General features: G+C 45.3%; 1 pseudogene; it reads left to right on the top strand.

The window, feature by feature from the left end:
* Nucleotides 1-5,077: 5,077 nt before the first annotated feature.
* On the top strand, nt 5,078-6,480 carry LOC130852347 (non-POU domain-containing octamer-binding protein-like; annotated as a pseudogene).
* Nucleotides 6,481-15,589: the final 9,109 nt, after the last annotated feature.

Below are 15,589 nucleotides of genomic sequence, written 5' to 3'. Positions count from 1 at the left end.
ATAAAATAATAGGGGAATTCAGTATCCCCTAGCCACAATGAAGAAATCATACAGAAAGAAAAGTAAGGAAACACTGGGCTTAAACTAGATGTTAGACCAGATGGAATATTCTATAAACATTAAGTATACCTGAAAGCAACAGAATACACATTCCTCTCAAATGCACAGGAAACATTCTCCAGGACAGATAATTTATTTGGTCACAAAACAAGTCTTAATAAATTAGAAGACTGAAATCTTGTCAAGCAGCTTTTTTGACCACACTGGTATAAAAGTAGAAATCAATTACAGAAGAATACTGGAAACTTCACAAATATATGGAGAATAAACGTGCTCCTGAACAACCAAGGAATCAAAAGAGAAATCAAGAAATAACACATACCATAACTTATGGCATGCAATAAAATCAGTTTTAAGAGGGAAGTTCCTAGTGCTAAATGCCTACATGATGAAACAAGAAAGGTCGCCAATACATGACCTAATGTGACACCTCAAGGAACTAGAAAAAGAGAAAAATGAAGCCCAAAGTTAGTAGAAGGAAGGCAGTAACAAAGCTCAGAGCAGAATAAATGAAATAGAGACTAAAAAGGCAACAGAGGGATTTGGCTGAAATGGCAGAGTAGAGGGACCTCGTGTTCACCTCCTGTCACGAACACACCAAAATCAAACTGACTGCTAAACAATCAACCTGTGAAAAAAAAAAACCAAACTTCTACAACTGGAGACATAAAGAAGAAACCACAATGAGACAGTAGGAGGGGTGCACTGGCCATACATAATCAAATCCCATACCCCCTGGGTGGGTGACCCACACCCTTGAGAATAATTGCAGTGCAGAGGCTCTCCCACAGGAGTGAGCGTTCTGAGCCCCGTGTCAGGCTCCCCAGCCTGGAGGTCTGGTACTGGGAAGAGGAGCACCCAGAACGTGTGGCTTTGGAGACCAGTGAGGCTCCATTTCAGGAGCTCCACAGGACTGGGGGAAACAGAGATCTCACTCTTAAAGGTGCACACAAAATCTCACACTCAACGGGACCAAGGGCAAAAGCAGTAACTTCGTAAGAGCCTGGGCCAGACATACCTGCTGGTCTTGGAGGGTCTCCTGGGAAAGCAGGAGGTGGCTGTGGCTCACTCTGGGGACATAAAAGCTGGCGGGGGACATATCGGGGAGTATTCATCTGCATGGACTCTCCTGGAGGAGGATATCTTGCTTGGGTCATTAGCACCAAGACCTGGCCCCACCCAATAGCCTGTAGGCGCCAGTGCTGGGACGCCTCAGGCCAAACAACTAACTGGAGGTGGAGGGGGCGGGGTGGGGGGGGCCCAGCCCCACCCATCAGCAGACAGGCTGCCGAGAGAGACTTCCTGAACCCACAGCCACCTCTAGATATGCCCCTAGACACGGCCGTGCCCACCAGAGGGCCAGGATGCAGCTCCACTCACCAGTGGGCAGACACCAGCCCCTCCCACCAGGAAGCCTGCACAAGTCTCTAGAACAGCTTCACCCACCAGGGGAGAGACACCAGATGCGAGAAAATTACAATCCTGAAGCCTGTGGGACTGAGTCCACAAACACAGGCCAGAAACTACCATGGGACCAGCTTGCCTCAGCCCTTGGGTGATGAGAGGGGAGTGCACTGCTGGGACACACAGGACATCCCCTACAGAAGCCCACTTCTCCAAGGTCAAGAAATGTAACTAACCTACCACATACATAAAAATACAAATAGAAATTTGGACAAAATGCGGCGGCAGAGGAATATGTTTCAGATGAAGGAACAACATAAAACCACAGAAGAAGTAAGTAATGTGGACACAGGCAATCTACCTGAGAAAGACTTCAGAGTAATGATCATAAAGATGATCCAAGAACTCAGGAGAAGAGTGGATGCGCAGAGCAAGAAGTCAGAAGTTAACTGCTTATTGTGGATACAGATGATGTTATTGCTTTTGTCTTTTAACTTCCCTACTACTTGATGTATGGGTGATTGCCTGCCTTCACTGTATGCTTGCCTTTACTGGTGAGCCTTTCCATTTCATAATTTTCTTGTTTCTAGATGTGGCCTTTTTTTTTTTTCCACCTAAAGAAGTTCCTTTAGCATCTGTTGTAAAGGTGGTTTGGTGGTGTGGAACTCTTAGCTTTTGCTTGTCTTTAAAGCTTCTGATATCTCCATCAAATCTGAATGAAACCCTCTCTGAGTAGAGTATTCTTGGTTGTAGGTGTTTCCCTTTCATCACTTTAAATATATTGTGCCACTCCCTTCTGGCCTGCAGAGTTTCTGCTGCAAAATCAGCTGATAACTTTATGGGAGTTTCTTGTATGTTATTTGTTACTTTTAATATTTTCTTTGTCTTTAATGTTTGTCAAGTTGATTACTGTGTGCCTGTGTGTGTTCCTCTTTGGGTTAATCCTGTATGGGACTCTGTGCTTCCTGGACTTGGGTGACTGTCTCCTTTCCCAAGTTAGGGAAGTCTATCAGCTATTATCTCTTCAAATATTTTCTCAGGCCCTTTCTCTCTCTTTCTTCTCCTTCTGGGACCCCTCTAATGCAAATATTAGTGTACTTCATGTTGTCCCAGAGGTCTCTTAAACTGCCCTCCTTTCTTTTCATTCTTTTTTTCTGTTCCACGGCAGTGGTTTCTACTTCTCTTTCAGCTCACTCATCCCTTCTTATGCCTCATTTATTCTACTGTTGATTCCCTCTAATGTTTCATTTCAGTTACTGTATGCTTTAATTCTGGTGGTTCTTTATATTTTCTAACTCTTTTTTTTTTTTAAAAACTTCTAGACATACAGATGGCCAAAAGGCACATGAAAAAATGCTCAACATCGTTAATCATTAGAGAAATGCAAATCAAAACCACAATGAGATCTCACCTCACACCAATCAGAATGTCTATCATTAAAAAGTCTACAAATAATAAATGCTGGAGAGGGTGTGGAGAAAAATGTACCCTCTTACACTGTTGGTGGAAATGTAAATTAGTTACAGCCACTATTGAGAACAGTATGGAGGTTCCTTAAAAAACTAAAAATAGAGCTACCATGTGATCCATCAGTCCCACTCCTGGGCATATATCCAGAGAAAACCATAATTCTAAAATATACATGCACCACAATGTTCACTGCAGCACTATTTTACAATAGCCAAAACATGGAAGCAACCTAAATGTCCATCAACAGATAAATGGATAAAGAAGGTGTTTTATATATATATATATTGGAATATTACTCAGCCATCAAAACGAATGAAATAATGCCATTTGTAGCAATGTTGATGATACAGAGATTATCATATTAAGTCAGAGAAAGACAAATATCATACAATATCACGTATATGCAGAATCTAAAAAAAGTGATACAAATGAACTTATTTACAACAGAAACAGACTCACAGACCTAGCAAACAAACCCAAAAGGGTTGGGGGAGAGATAAATTAGGAGTTTGGAATTAACGTATACACACTACTATATAAATTATAAACAACAAGGACTTACTGCATAGTACAGGGAACTATGTTTCAGCATCTTGTAATAACATATAATGGGAAAAATATCTGAAAAAATTTATATATAATTAAATCACTTTGCTGTACATCTGAAACACAATACTGTAAATTAACTGTACTTCAATTCAAAAATAGTTTAAAAATAAAATGTTCTCTTTCATGACTAGAATGAGAAGTCCCCTCAATTTATGAATGTTTTTCTGTATTATTAGTAAGAGGGTAATGTGACATTAAGGGGATGGGATGCCGTTTTGACAGGTGCAGTAGAACTGTCTTTCCATGCAATTGACAATGGCCAGAGCAGAGAGTGGTTACTACTATTGGGTTAAAAGCTGAAACTGTGTTCTAGAGCAGCTGTTCTCAAGTGGGGGTGATTTTACCTCCCAGGGGACATTTGACAGTATTTGGAGACATTTCTGTCATAACATAGTGGGTAATGCTACTGCCATCAGTGGACAGAGGTCAGGGATGCTGCCAAACATGCCACAATGCACAGGACAGCCCCCCACAACAGAGAAGTATCCATCCCCAAATGTCCACAGTGCTAAGGTTGAGAGAGCCTGTTCTAGAAGGAGATCTGGAGCACAGAGCAAAGGAGGGTCTTGTGAGGATGAGGCTTCAGTGGGAACTCCAATGACACGTATCTGTCCCCGGCTCTGATCCAGACTTGACTCTACATAGTGGGGGGCACAAACTGATTTGAAGATCTGATTTACAGACCTTTATGGATGGGGTTCACCCATAAAGGCAACAACTCTCACCTTTTCTAGGCATATATAGTGGAATGGGAAGAAGTCCTAAACTGTCTGCATACTAAGAATTAGGTCCTATGTGTGTGTTTCCTCTATGGGGGTTCTTCCTCTGGGGTCCCCATCCCCCAAAGGGTGAGTAGAATTCAGAGGTCCTGTGGATTTGGGTGGGAAAATATCACACATTTATTTTCACTAATTTCTGACTAAAAATATCACAGTTTGCTCTGTTACACATTCATTCAACAAGCCACAGCAGTATTAGCAATACCTGACATTTTGTCACTGGTAGAAATCACAGATATCTTTGTTTTACCTTATATCTCAAATTATTTATGCTTATTACTTTTTTTAATTTAGTTTATTTTATTGTTACATATTTTATTTGATGCCTTTTCAAAAATTTTTATTGGAGTATAGCTGCTTTACAACGTTGTATTAGTTTCTGCTGTACAGCAAAGTGAATCAGCTATATGTATACATATATCCTCTCCTTTTTGGATTTCCTTCCCCTTTAGGTCACCGTAGAGCATTGAGTCGAGTTCCCTGCGCTACATAGTAGGTCCTCATTAGTTATCTATTTTATACATAGTATCAGGAGTGTATATATATCAATCCCCATCTCCCAATTCATCCCACCCCTTCCTTCCCCTTGGACCGTAGAGGTGTTTGTTCTCTACGTCTGTGTCTCTATTTCTGCTTTGCAAATAAGATCATCTATACTATTTCTTAAGATTCCAGCTTTTTTTCCTCAGGACGGTAGAGGCCGGGTAGCGTCACCCTTACTCTAAGGAGACAACAGTCGGTAGAGGGGTGCAAAAATGCAGAGCAACAAAACGTTTAACTTGGAGAATCAAAACCACACTCCAAGGAGGCACCATCAGCATCACCAGCAACAGCCCCGTCAGCAGCCGCCACCACCTCCACCTCCACCAATACCTGCAAACGGGCAGCCAGCCAGCAGCCAGAAGGAGGGCTTGACTACTGACCTGAAGAATTTCAGGAAACTGGGAGAGAAGACCTTCGCCCAGCATAGCCGGCTCTTTGTGGGCCATCTTCCTCCTGACATCACTGAGGAGGAAATGAGGAAGCTCTCTGAGAAATATGGGAAGGCAGGCGATGTCTTCATTCATAAGGACAAGGGCTTTGGCTTCATCCGCTTGGAAACACGAACGCTGGCGGAGATCGCCAAAGCAGAACTGGACGACATGCCGCTCCGTGGAGAGCACCTGCGGGTGCGCTTTGCCTGCTATAGAGCATCCCTTACAGTCCAAAACCTTCCTCAGTATGTGTCCAGTGAACTGCTGGAGGAAGCCTTTACTGCGTTCGGCCAGGTGGAGAGGGCTGTAGTTCTTGTGGATGATCGAGGAAGTCCCTCAGGAAAAGGCACTGTTGAATTCTCAGGGAAGCCAGCTGCTCGGAAAGCTCTGGACGGATGCAGTGAAGGCTCCTTCCTGCTAACCACGTTTCCTCGACCCATGACTATGGAGCTCATGGACCTGTTAGATGATGAAGAGGGACTCCCAGAGAAGCTGGTTAAAAAGAATCACCAATTTCACAAGCAGCGAGAGCAGCCACCCAGATCTGTATGGCCTGACACCTTTGAGTATGAGTATGCCCTGCGCTGGAAGGCACCTATTGAGATGGAGAAGCAGCAGCAGGACCAAGTGGACCGAAACATCAAGGAAGCTCGTGGGAAGCTGGAGATGGAGATGGAGGCTGCTGGCCATGAGCACCAGGTCATCCTAATGAGGCAGGATTTGATGAGGCTTCAAGAACTTAGGAGGATGGGAGAGCTGCACAACCAAGAAGTGCAAAAATGAAAGCAACTGAAGCTCAGGCAGGAGGAGGAGTGCAGGCGCCAACAAGAGGAAGAGATGCAGCGGCAACAAGAAGAAATGATGCGACGACAGCAAGAAGGATTCTAGGGAACACTCCCTGATGCGAGACAGCAGGAGATTCGGATGGGCCAGTTGGCTACGGGAGGTGCTATGGGCATAAACAACAGAGGCGCTATGCCCCCTGCTCCTGTGCCAGCTGGTACCCCAGCTCCTCCAGGATCTGCCACTGTGATGCCAGATGCAACTTGGGATTGACCCCACCAACAACTGAACACTTTGTCCAGGCTGCTGCAGTGGACGGAACTGGGGTCATTGGTGGAGTCGCATTCAACCGCGTAGCTCCTGGAGATGCATCTGCTCCAAACAAATGTTGCCGATACTAATAAAATTGCAGTGTCTAGTTTCCCAAAACCCTTAAAAGAAGGACCCATGTTGGACTAGCTGAATTCTACCCTGGTTAGTGTTAGGGATTCCTCCCAAAAGTCAGGTCTTCCCTGCCTGTCGTCCTCTAGGGAGTATGTTGGAGGCAGAGGGTAAGGGAGGGGCGATATTTAACAGATCAGTTCTGTGTATCTGGATATCCTTTAAGGAACCACTTCGGTGTGGTGCACAGCTGAAGTCTCATGGGATTGCTGAGAGCCTGGAGGGGCAGGGAGTCATGGCAACATGGATGCAGTTAGAGGCCCTATTAATCTTAATCATTCCACTCTTTGCCCACCTTGTTCTGTTTGCTTTCTTGTTCTTAGGACCCTCACCCCAGAGACATTGCCACATATACCGCAAAAACCAAACATCCCCCAATACTGCTCCATTCACTCCACCATACCTACGGTTCTGTTATATCCCATGTATTACCCCTTCATGTCCTAAGGAAGACATTCTCTCTTAGAGATTTTCATTTAGTATATCTTTAAAAAAAAATCTTGTGTTAAACGTGCCTCCATCTTTTTCTTGGGTAGGGACAACCCAGAAATGGCCCTTTTGTGTCTATGATGTTGCTGTGCACAGCTTTTCTTGAGAGGCCTAGTACAATTTTGAGAACAGGGTTGCTGTACGCTGTAGGTCAGACAGTAACTCTTAGCTTTGCCTATCTTAGGTAGTTATGCTGTGTATTTTTATGGGTGTACCATGTTTGATTCGTCCCTGATACCTTTGGAGTTTTTCTCAGAAATGAAGTCATGCAACATCAACTTACTAAAATACATGGTAAGCCTTTTAAAAAGATTCCACATACATGCATTAATATAGGATATTTGTTTTTCTCTTTCTGACTTACTTCACTCTGTATGACAGTCTCTACGTCCATCCATGTCTCTACAAATGACCCAGTTTCTTTCCTTTTGCTCACCATTACTTTGAAATTATAAAGATTAGACCTGTAGCCAGTTCTTGTTTTAGAACAATACAGCACGTATATTTCTACATCACAAATTTGTTTTTCATATTCTGATCACCTATGTACATAAAAGTTGTTGCCTTTGTAATCCTGGGCATCTTATTTCATGCATTTAAATTATTATTCTGAAAAGGGGTCCTTACATTTCACCACACTGTCATGGAGCTCTATGGCACAGAAAAGGTTAAGAATCCCTGCTGGACAGGGACACAGTGTCACTCAGAATAAGCTCATTCACACCTAGCTGCCATGGCTAAAGGAAAGCTGATGGTCTGTGGAAAGCATGTTCACTGGCCTGGCTCAGATAGAAGGCCACCTGGGCCCTTTGGACAACAGTCACAACCTGGGCCTTGGCCTACTGGAGGCCCAGGCAGCTTCACACCAGGGCCCCACCTGGACCCTTGAAGACATACAGTCCGCCCAAGTCTGTCATCACCCAAATGTTGGCCCTTTCCATCTGCCATCCTTGGTCCTGCTCTCATTCCATTTTTCTCTGCGTTCTTATGCTTTGGTCTAGGCTCCCTACACCCTCCTCCCTCCCATATCCCTGGATATGGAAAATAAATATGGAAAATAAATCTTCAGACATCTTCATCTCACGAGGAAAATCCTCCTTCCATCTGCCTGCTGAGCTGAAGCCTGGCTCCTTCCCCAGAACACAGCCTCCCAGTCCCCCAGGCTGCAGGGCTGGGGGGAGGGATTCGCTTTTCCTCCCCCAACAATGGCATCTCCAAACTATTCCTCCTCCACTCACATATAATAACCCTGGAGCTTTCGGACTCAGGCCATCTGATTGTATGACTATCTCTCTCTCTTCATCTGCCATCCGCTGGCCGTCTCATCACCAGCCTACACTCTTGAATGCCTTTAGCCCAGTCTTTTCTCCCCCTAGAAATCACGTGGATAATGCACCTGTGACCTTGCCTCCAGGGACCTTCATCCACACCTTTGCTACAGCCCCAGAAAGGGCTCTAGCCGCTTTCTCCTGTGGATGTCTCCAGTACTGGGTGACCACCTGCAGCCACCTCACCCTTAACCTTCTGCACTCCTCCGACCACGCCTGCCTAACATTCTGCTCACACTTCCAGCAGCGTAAGCACAGTGTGGAAAGCCTGGGCTTTTTGACGCCAGATTATCTGGGTTCAAATTCCAGCTCTGTACTAGCGGGGAGACTTTGGACAAGTTATTTCATCTTCTCATGCTTGTACAATGTGACGAAGAATAGTCATGGGGGCGGAGTCAAGATGGCAGCGAGGGAAGATGCGGAGATGGCATCTCCCCACAAATAGATCCGTTGCCGGAGGCCGGTGGGGGACCTGAGACCCAAGGAGGCTGGAGGAACCCCATAGCAACCAGGTAGGATCTGGGGGAAGTCGGGGGGCAGGGAAGGGGAAGCCAGACGTGACTGGCACCCCTGGGGGGTGGCTGGGTGAGGGGGGAGGTTCCCACCTGGAGAGACTGTTGGGGGCTGGGGAGAACGCGAAACTGCAACTGGGTTTCTCCTGCCCAGGAGGCCAGGAGGCCTGCGGAGCTCCCGGGCCTGGGGGCCTGCTGGGCTCCCCAGTGGGAGTCCTCCACCCTCCAAGGTCCCCTCCGGCTGCCTGGGTCCTGGGGGTGTGGCAGGGAGGGAGAAGGGCGAGGAGGCGGACTGGTAGGGGTGGGAGCTTTGAGACTGGGGGACGGGGAAGCGAGGGGGTGTTTCTCCTCCCCTCTAGGCCAGGGAGGCCGACTGGGAGAGAGGCAGACAGTGGGGGTAGGAAGGGATCTCTCCAGGTCAGAAGAATAGGGCAGGCACGGCCAGGTATTTCTGCTGGGCGGGTCCTCCACCTTCCAAGGCCCCTCTGGACCTTTGGTCCTAGGAGTACAGGAAGGAAGCAATGGGGAGAGAAGAAGAGAGGCGGGAAGGGGGGAGGGACCCTCTGGGATCAGAGGATCGGGGGAGGAGCGAAAGGCATTTCCTCTGCCCACTGGCCCAGGAAGCCTGCTGGGCTCCCGGGCCTGGTCTCCAACTCTCCAGGGTCCCCTCCCAGACGTTGGTCCTGGGGGTGTAGGAGCGTGGCAGGGGAAGAGGAAGAGAGATAGACCGGTGGTGGGACGTTCCAGGAGCAGAGGACCAGGGGAGGTGCGGAGGACCTTTCCCCTGCCCACTTGGGCCCAGCCGGCCTGCTGGGCTCCCGAGTCTGGTCCCTCGGTCTCTGGGAGCCTCTCCAGCTGAGTGGGCCGTACAGGTGTGGCAGGGAGGGAGGAGAGGGGAAGAGGAAGAGAGGCAGACAGTGGTGGGGGGGTGGACCTCGCAGGACCAGAGGATCAGGGGAGATGCTGCGGGAAATCTCCCTACCCACTTGGCACCAGGAGGCCTGTTGTGCCCCCAGGCCTTGTCTTTGGTCCTCCAGGGGCCCCTCTAGGTCTCACTGGTCCTAGGGATGTAGAAGGAAAGCAGGTGAGAAGAGGAGAGGCGGGCAGGGGTGGGGGCCTTCTGGGATTAGAGGTTCAAGGGAGGCGGAGAAGGTATTTCTCCTGCCCACTAGCCCTGGGAAGCCTGCTAGGCTCACGGACCTGGTCTTTCACACTCCAGGGCCCCCTCCAGCTGCTGGGGACCTAGGAGAGTGGGGGATGGGGAAGAGGAAGAGAGGCAGACGGACCCTATGAGACTGGGAGATCTGGGGAAGTGCCACAGGCGTTACCCTAGCCCAGTTGGCCCTGGGAAGCCTGTTGAGCGTCAGAGTCTAGTCTCCTGCCTTCCAGTGCCCCCTCCAGCTGTGAGGGTCCTGGGGGAATAGGAGGGAGGGGGTGGGGAAGAAGAGAACCCAAGGGGGAGGGACCCTCCAAGACTGGAGGACTGGGGGAGGTGCCCAGCATTTCTCCCACCAACTCGGGCCCAGGGAGCCTACTGGGTACCTGGACCTGGTCCTTTGCCCCCAGGACCAGCGGTATCCCTGGGCCCCTCAGCCTCATTGGGCCTAAGCCCCATGCCCCACCACCGCCAGGGCCTTTTCTAAGTGTAAGCCCTGCCTACTGCCTAACAGCCGTGCCCCCCTCCGGTGCTCCCCAACCCTTGTCTAATCTCCGCCCCCACAGCCAAGGCTTCTTCTGGCTTTTCTTTTTCTTTTTTCCATTTTTGTTTTTTTTTCTTGCCACCTCCTCACTTTGGCTCTTGCAGTTGTTTTACCTTCCAGTTGTTGCTCCATCTATTTTTTAAAAATTTTTTCTGACACATCTGTTAGTTTCCTATTCTTATCATATGTTTTATCTTGCTATTGTTCTGCTCTTCTCCTACTTTTTTTTTTGTTAATTTTTTTCCATTTTCCTGCTCCACACAGCTTGTGAGATCTTGATTCACAGGCCGGGGTCAGGCCTGAGCTCCTGTGGTGGGAGCTCTGAGTCCAAAACACTGGACTAACACAGAAACTCAGTCCCCAGGAAATATTCATCAGAGTGAGGTCTCCCAGAAGTTTTCACCTCAACACCAAGACCCACCTATACTCAATAGTCTACAAACTCCAGTGCTTGAAACCTCAGGCCAAACACCCAGTGGGACAGGAACACAATCCCACCCATCCAAAGTGGGGGGAAAATGAGATGACAAAAAAATATGTCACAGATGAAGGAACAAGGTAAAAATACACAAGACCAAATAAATGAAGAGGAAATAGGAAAATTGCCTGAAAAATAATTTAGAGTAATGATAGTAAAGATGATCCAAAATCTCAATAACAAAATAGAGAAAATACAAGAAACGGTTAATAAGGACTCAGAAGAACTACAGAGCAAACAAACAGTAATAGATAACGAAATAACTGAAATTAAAAATACTCTAGGATAGGATTAAGATGGCAGAGCAGGAGGACGTGCGCTCATTCCCTCTTGTAAGAGCACCGGAATTACAACTAACTGCTGAACAATCATTCACAGAAAGACACTGGAACTCACCAAAAAAGACACCCCACATCCAGAGACAAAGGAGAAGCCTCAATGAGATGGTAGGAGGGGTGCAATCGCATTATAATCAAATCCCATAAATGCTGGGTGGGTGACTCACAAACTGGAGAACAGTTATACTGCAGAAGTCCATCCACTAAAGTGAGGGTTCTGAGCCCCACATCAGGCTTCCCAACCTGGGGGTCCAGCAACAGGAGGAGGAATCCCCAGAGAATCAGACCCTGAAAGCCAGTGGGATTTGATTGCAGGACCTCCACAGGACTGGTGGAAGCAGAGACTCCACTGTTGGAGCGCACACAAAAAAATGTGCTCTCCAGGACCCAGGGGGAAGGAGCAGTGACCCGATAGGAGACTGAATCAGACCTACCTGCTGGTGTTGGAGGGTTGCCTGCAGAGGTGGAGGGCAGCTGTGGCTCACCGAGGAGGCAGGGGCACTGGCAGCAGGGGTTCTGAGAAGTGCTTATTGGTGTGAGCCCTCCCAGAGTCCGCCATTAGCCCCACCAAAGAGCCTCTGGGCTCTAGCACTAGGTGGCCTCAGGCAAAACAACCAACAAGGTGTGAACACAGCCCTACCCACTGGCAGACAAGCAGATTAAAGTTTTACTGAGCTCTGCCCACCAAATCAGATTAAAGCTTTACTGAGCTCTGCCCACCCAGCCCAACCCACCATCAGTCCCTCCCATCAGGAAGCATCCACCAGCCTCCTAGACAGCTTCCTCCACAAGAGGCCAGACAGCAGTATCAAACAGTATCAGCAGTATTTCATCTTGTGGAACTGAAAACCACAGCCACAGAAAGATAGAGAAAATGAAAAAGCAGAGGACTTTGTACCAGATGAGGGGACAAGATAAAGCCCCAGAAAAACAACTAAATGAAGAGGAGATAGGCACCCTTCCAGAAAAAGAATTCAGAATAATGATGGTGAAGATGATCCAGGACTTTGAAAAAAGACTGGGTTCAAAGATTGAAAAGTTTACCAAAGACCTAGAAGAATTAAAGAGCAAACAAACAGAGATATGCAACACAATAACTGAAATGAAAAATACACTAGAAGGAACCAATAGCAGATTAACTGAGGCAGAAGGATGAATAAGTGATCTGAAAGATAGAATGGTGATAATCACTGATGCAGAAAAGAATAAAGAAAAAAGAATGAAAAGAACTGAAGACAGCCTAAGAGACCTCTAGGACAATGTTAAACGCACCAACATTCGCATTATAGGGATCCCAGAAGGAGAAGAGAGAGAGAAAGGACCTGAGAAAATATTGGAAGAGATTATAGTTGAAAACTTCCCTACCATGGGAAAGGAAATAGCTACCCAAGTCCAGGAAGCACAGAGAGTCCCAGGCAGGAGAAACCCAAGGAGAAACATGCCAAGACATATAGTAGTCAAATTGACAAAAATTAAAGACAGAGAAATGTTATTAAAAGCAAGAAGGGGAAAATGACAAATAACATACAAGGGAACTCCCTTAAGGTTAACAGCTGATTTCTCAGCAGAAACTCTGCAAGCCAGAAGGGAGTGGCATGATATATTTCAAGTGATGAAAGCGAAGAACCTACAACTAAGAATACTCTACCCAGCAAGGATCTCATTCAGATTCCACGGAGAATTCAAAAGCTTTACAGACAAGCAACAGCTAAGAGAATTCAGCACCACCAAATCAGCCCTACAACAAATGCTAAAGGAACTTCTCTAAGCGGGAAACATAAGAGAAGAAAAGGACCTACAAAAACAAAAACAAAACAACTAAGAACATGGTAATAGGAACATACATATCGATAATTACCTTGAATGTAAATGGGCTAAATGCACCAACCAGAAGACACAGACTGGCTGAATGGATACAAAAATAAGACCCATATATATGCTGTCTACAAGAGACCCACTTCAGAGCTAGGCACACATACAGACTGAAAGTGAGGGGATGGAACAGGATATTCCATGCAAATGGAAATCAAAAGAAAGCTGGAGTAGCAATACTCATATCAGATAAAATAGACTTTAAAATAAAAAATGTTACAAGAGACAAGAAAGGACATTACATAAAGATCAAGAGATCCATCCAAGAAGAGGAGATAATTATAAATAAATATGCACCTCAATACATAAGGCAAATGCTAACAACTATGAAAGCGGACATGCAAGGCAAAAAAAGAGACACAGATGTAGAGAACAAACACATGGACACCAAGTGGGGAAAGTGGGGAGGGTTGGGGGGGAATGAATTGGGAGATTGGGATACCAAATTGTACACTCTAAATATATGCTGTTTATTGTCTGTTAACTGTATCTCAATAAAAGTTCTTAAAAAATACTCTAGATGGTATAAACAGCAAAATAACTGAGGCAGAAAATGAAAAAGTGAGTTGGAAGATAGAATGGGGGAAATAACTGCCACAGAGCAGGAAAAAGAAAAAAGAATAAAAAGAATGGAGGACAGTCTCAGAGACCTTGGTGACAACATTAAGCATACCAACATTTGAATCATAGGCATCCCAGAAGAAGAACAAAAGAAAGGGGCTGAGAAAATATTTCAAGAGGTTATAGTGGAAAAATTCCCCAGCATGGAAAAGGAAATAATTAATCAAGTCCAAGAAGTGCAGAGAGTCCCATACAGAATAAATCCAAGGAGAAATACACCAAGGCAGGTATTAATCACACTAACAAAAATTAAACACAAAGAAAAAATATTATAAGCAGTAAGAGAAAAGCAACAAGTAACACATAAGGGAAAACCCATAAGGATAACAGCTGATCTTTCTGCAGAACCTTTGCAGGCCAGAAGGGAGTGGCAGGATATACTGAAAGTCCTGAAAGAGAAAAAGCTACAGCCAAGAATACTCTACTCACCAAGAGTCTCATTCAGATTCGACAGAGAAATCAAAAGCTTTACAGACAAGCAAAAGTTAAGAGAATTCAGCACCACCAAATCAGCCTTACAAAAATTGCTTAAGGAAATTTTTGAAGCAGGAAACAGAAGAGAGGAAAAGACCTACAAAAACAAACCCAAAACAGTTAAGAAAATGGTAATAGGAACATACATGTCAATAATCACCTTAAATGTAAATGGATTAAATGTTCCAACCAAAAGACACAGACTGGTTGAATGGATACAAAAACAAGATCCTTACATGTGCAGTCTACAAGAAACCCACTTCAGACCAAGGGACACATATAGACTGAAAGTAAAGGGATGGAAAAAGATATTCCATGCAAATGGAAGTCAAAAGAAAGCTGGAGTAGCAATACCCATATCAGACAAATTAGACTTTAAAGACTATTACAAGAGACAAGGAAGGACACTACATAATGATCAAGGGATACAACCAAGAAGAAGGTGTAATGATTGTAAATATCTATGCCCCCAACATAGGAGCACCTCAATACATAAGGCAAATGCTAATAGCCATAAAAGGGGAAATCGACAGTAACATAATAGTAGGAGACTTGAACACCCCACTTACACCAATGGACAGGTCATCCAAACAGAAAATAAATAAGGACACACAAGCTTTAAATGACACATTAGACCATCTCGACTTAATTGATATTTATAGGACATTCCATCCAAAAACAACAGAATACACTTTCTTCTCAAGTGCACACGGAACATTCTCCAGGACAGATCACATCTTGGGTCACAAATGAAGCCTCAGTAAATTCAAGAAAATTGAAATCATATCAAGCATCTTCTCTGACCACAATGCCATGAGACTAGATATCAAGTATAGGAAAAAAACTGTAAAAAATATAAACACATGGAGGCTAAACAATACACTATTAAACAACAAAGAAATCACTAAAGAAATCAAAGAGGAAATCAAAAAATATCTAGAAACAAATGACAAATGAAAACATAACAACCCAAAACCTATGGGATGCAGCAAAAGCAGTTCTAAGAGGGACGTTTATAGCAATGCAGTCCTACCTCAAGAAACAAGAAAAATATCGAATACACAACCTAACCTTACACCTAAAACAATTAGAGAAAGAAGAACAAAGAAACCCCAAAGTGAGCAGAAGGAAAGAAATCATAAAGATCAGAGCAGAAATAAATGAAAAAGAAATGAAGGAAACAATAGCAAAGATCAATGAAACTAAAAGGTGGTTTTCTGAGAAGATAAACAAAATTGATAAAACATTAGTCAAACT

The sequence above is a fragment of the Hippopotamus amphibius genome, chromosome 4 (assembly GCF_030028045.1).
Source record: "Hippopotamus amphibius kiboko isolate mHipAmp2 chromosome 4, mHipAmp2.hap2, whole genome shotgun sequence".
Classification (NCBI taxonomy): Eukaryota; Metazoa; Chordata; class Mammalia; order Artiodactyla; family Hippopotamidae; genus Hippopotamus; species Hippopotamus amphibius.
This window is presented reverse-complemented; position numbering and strand designations above follow the sequence as displayed.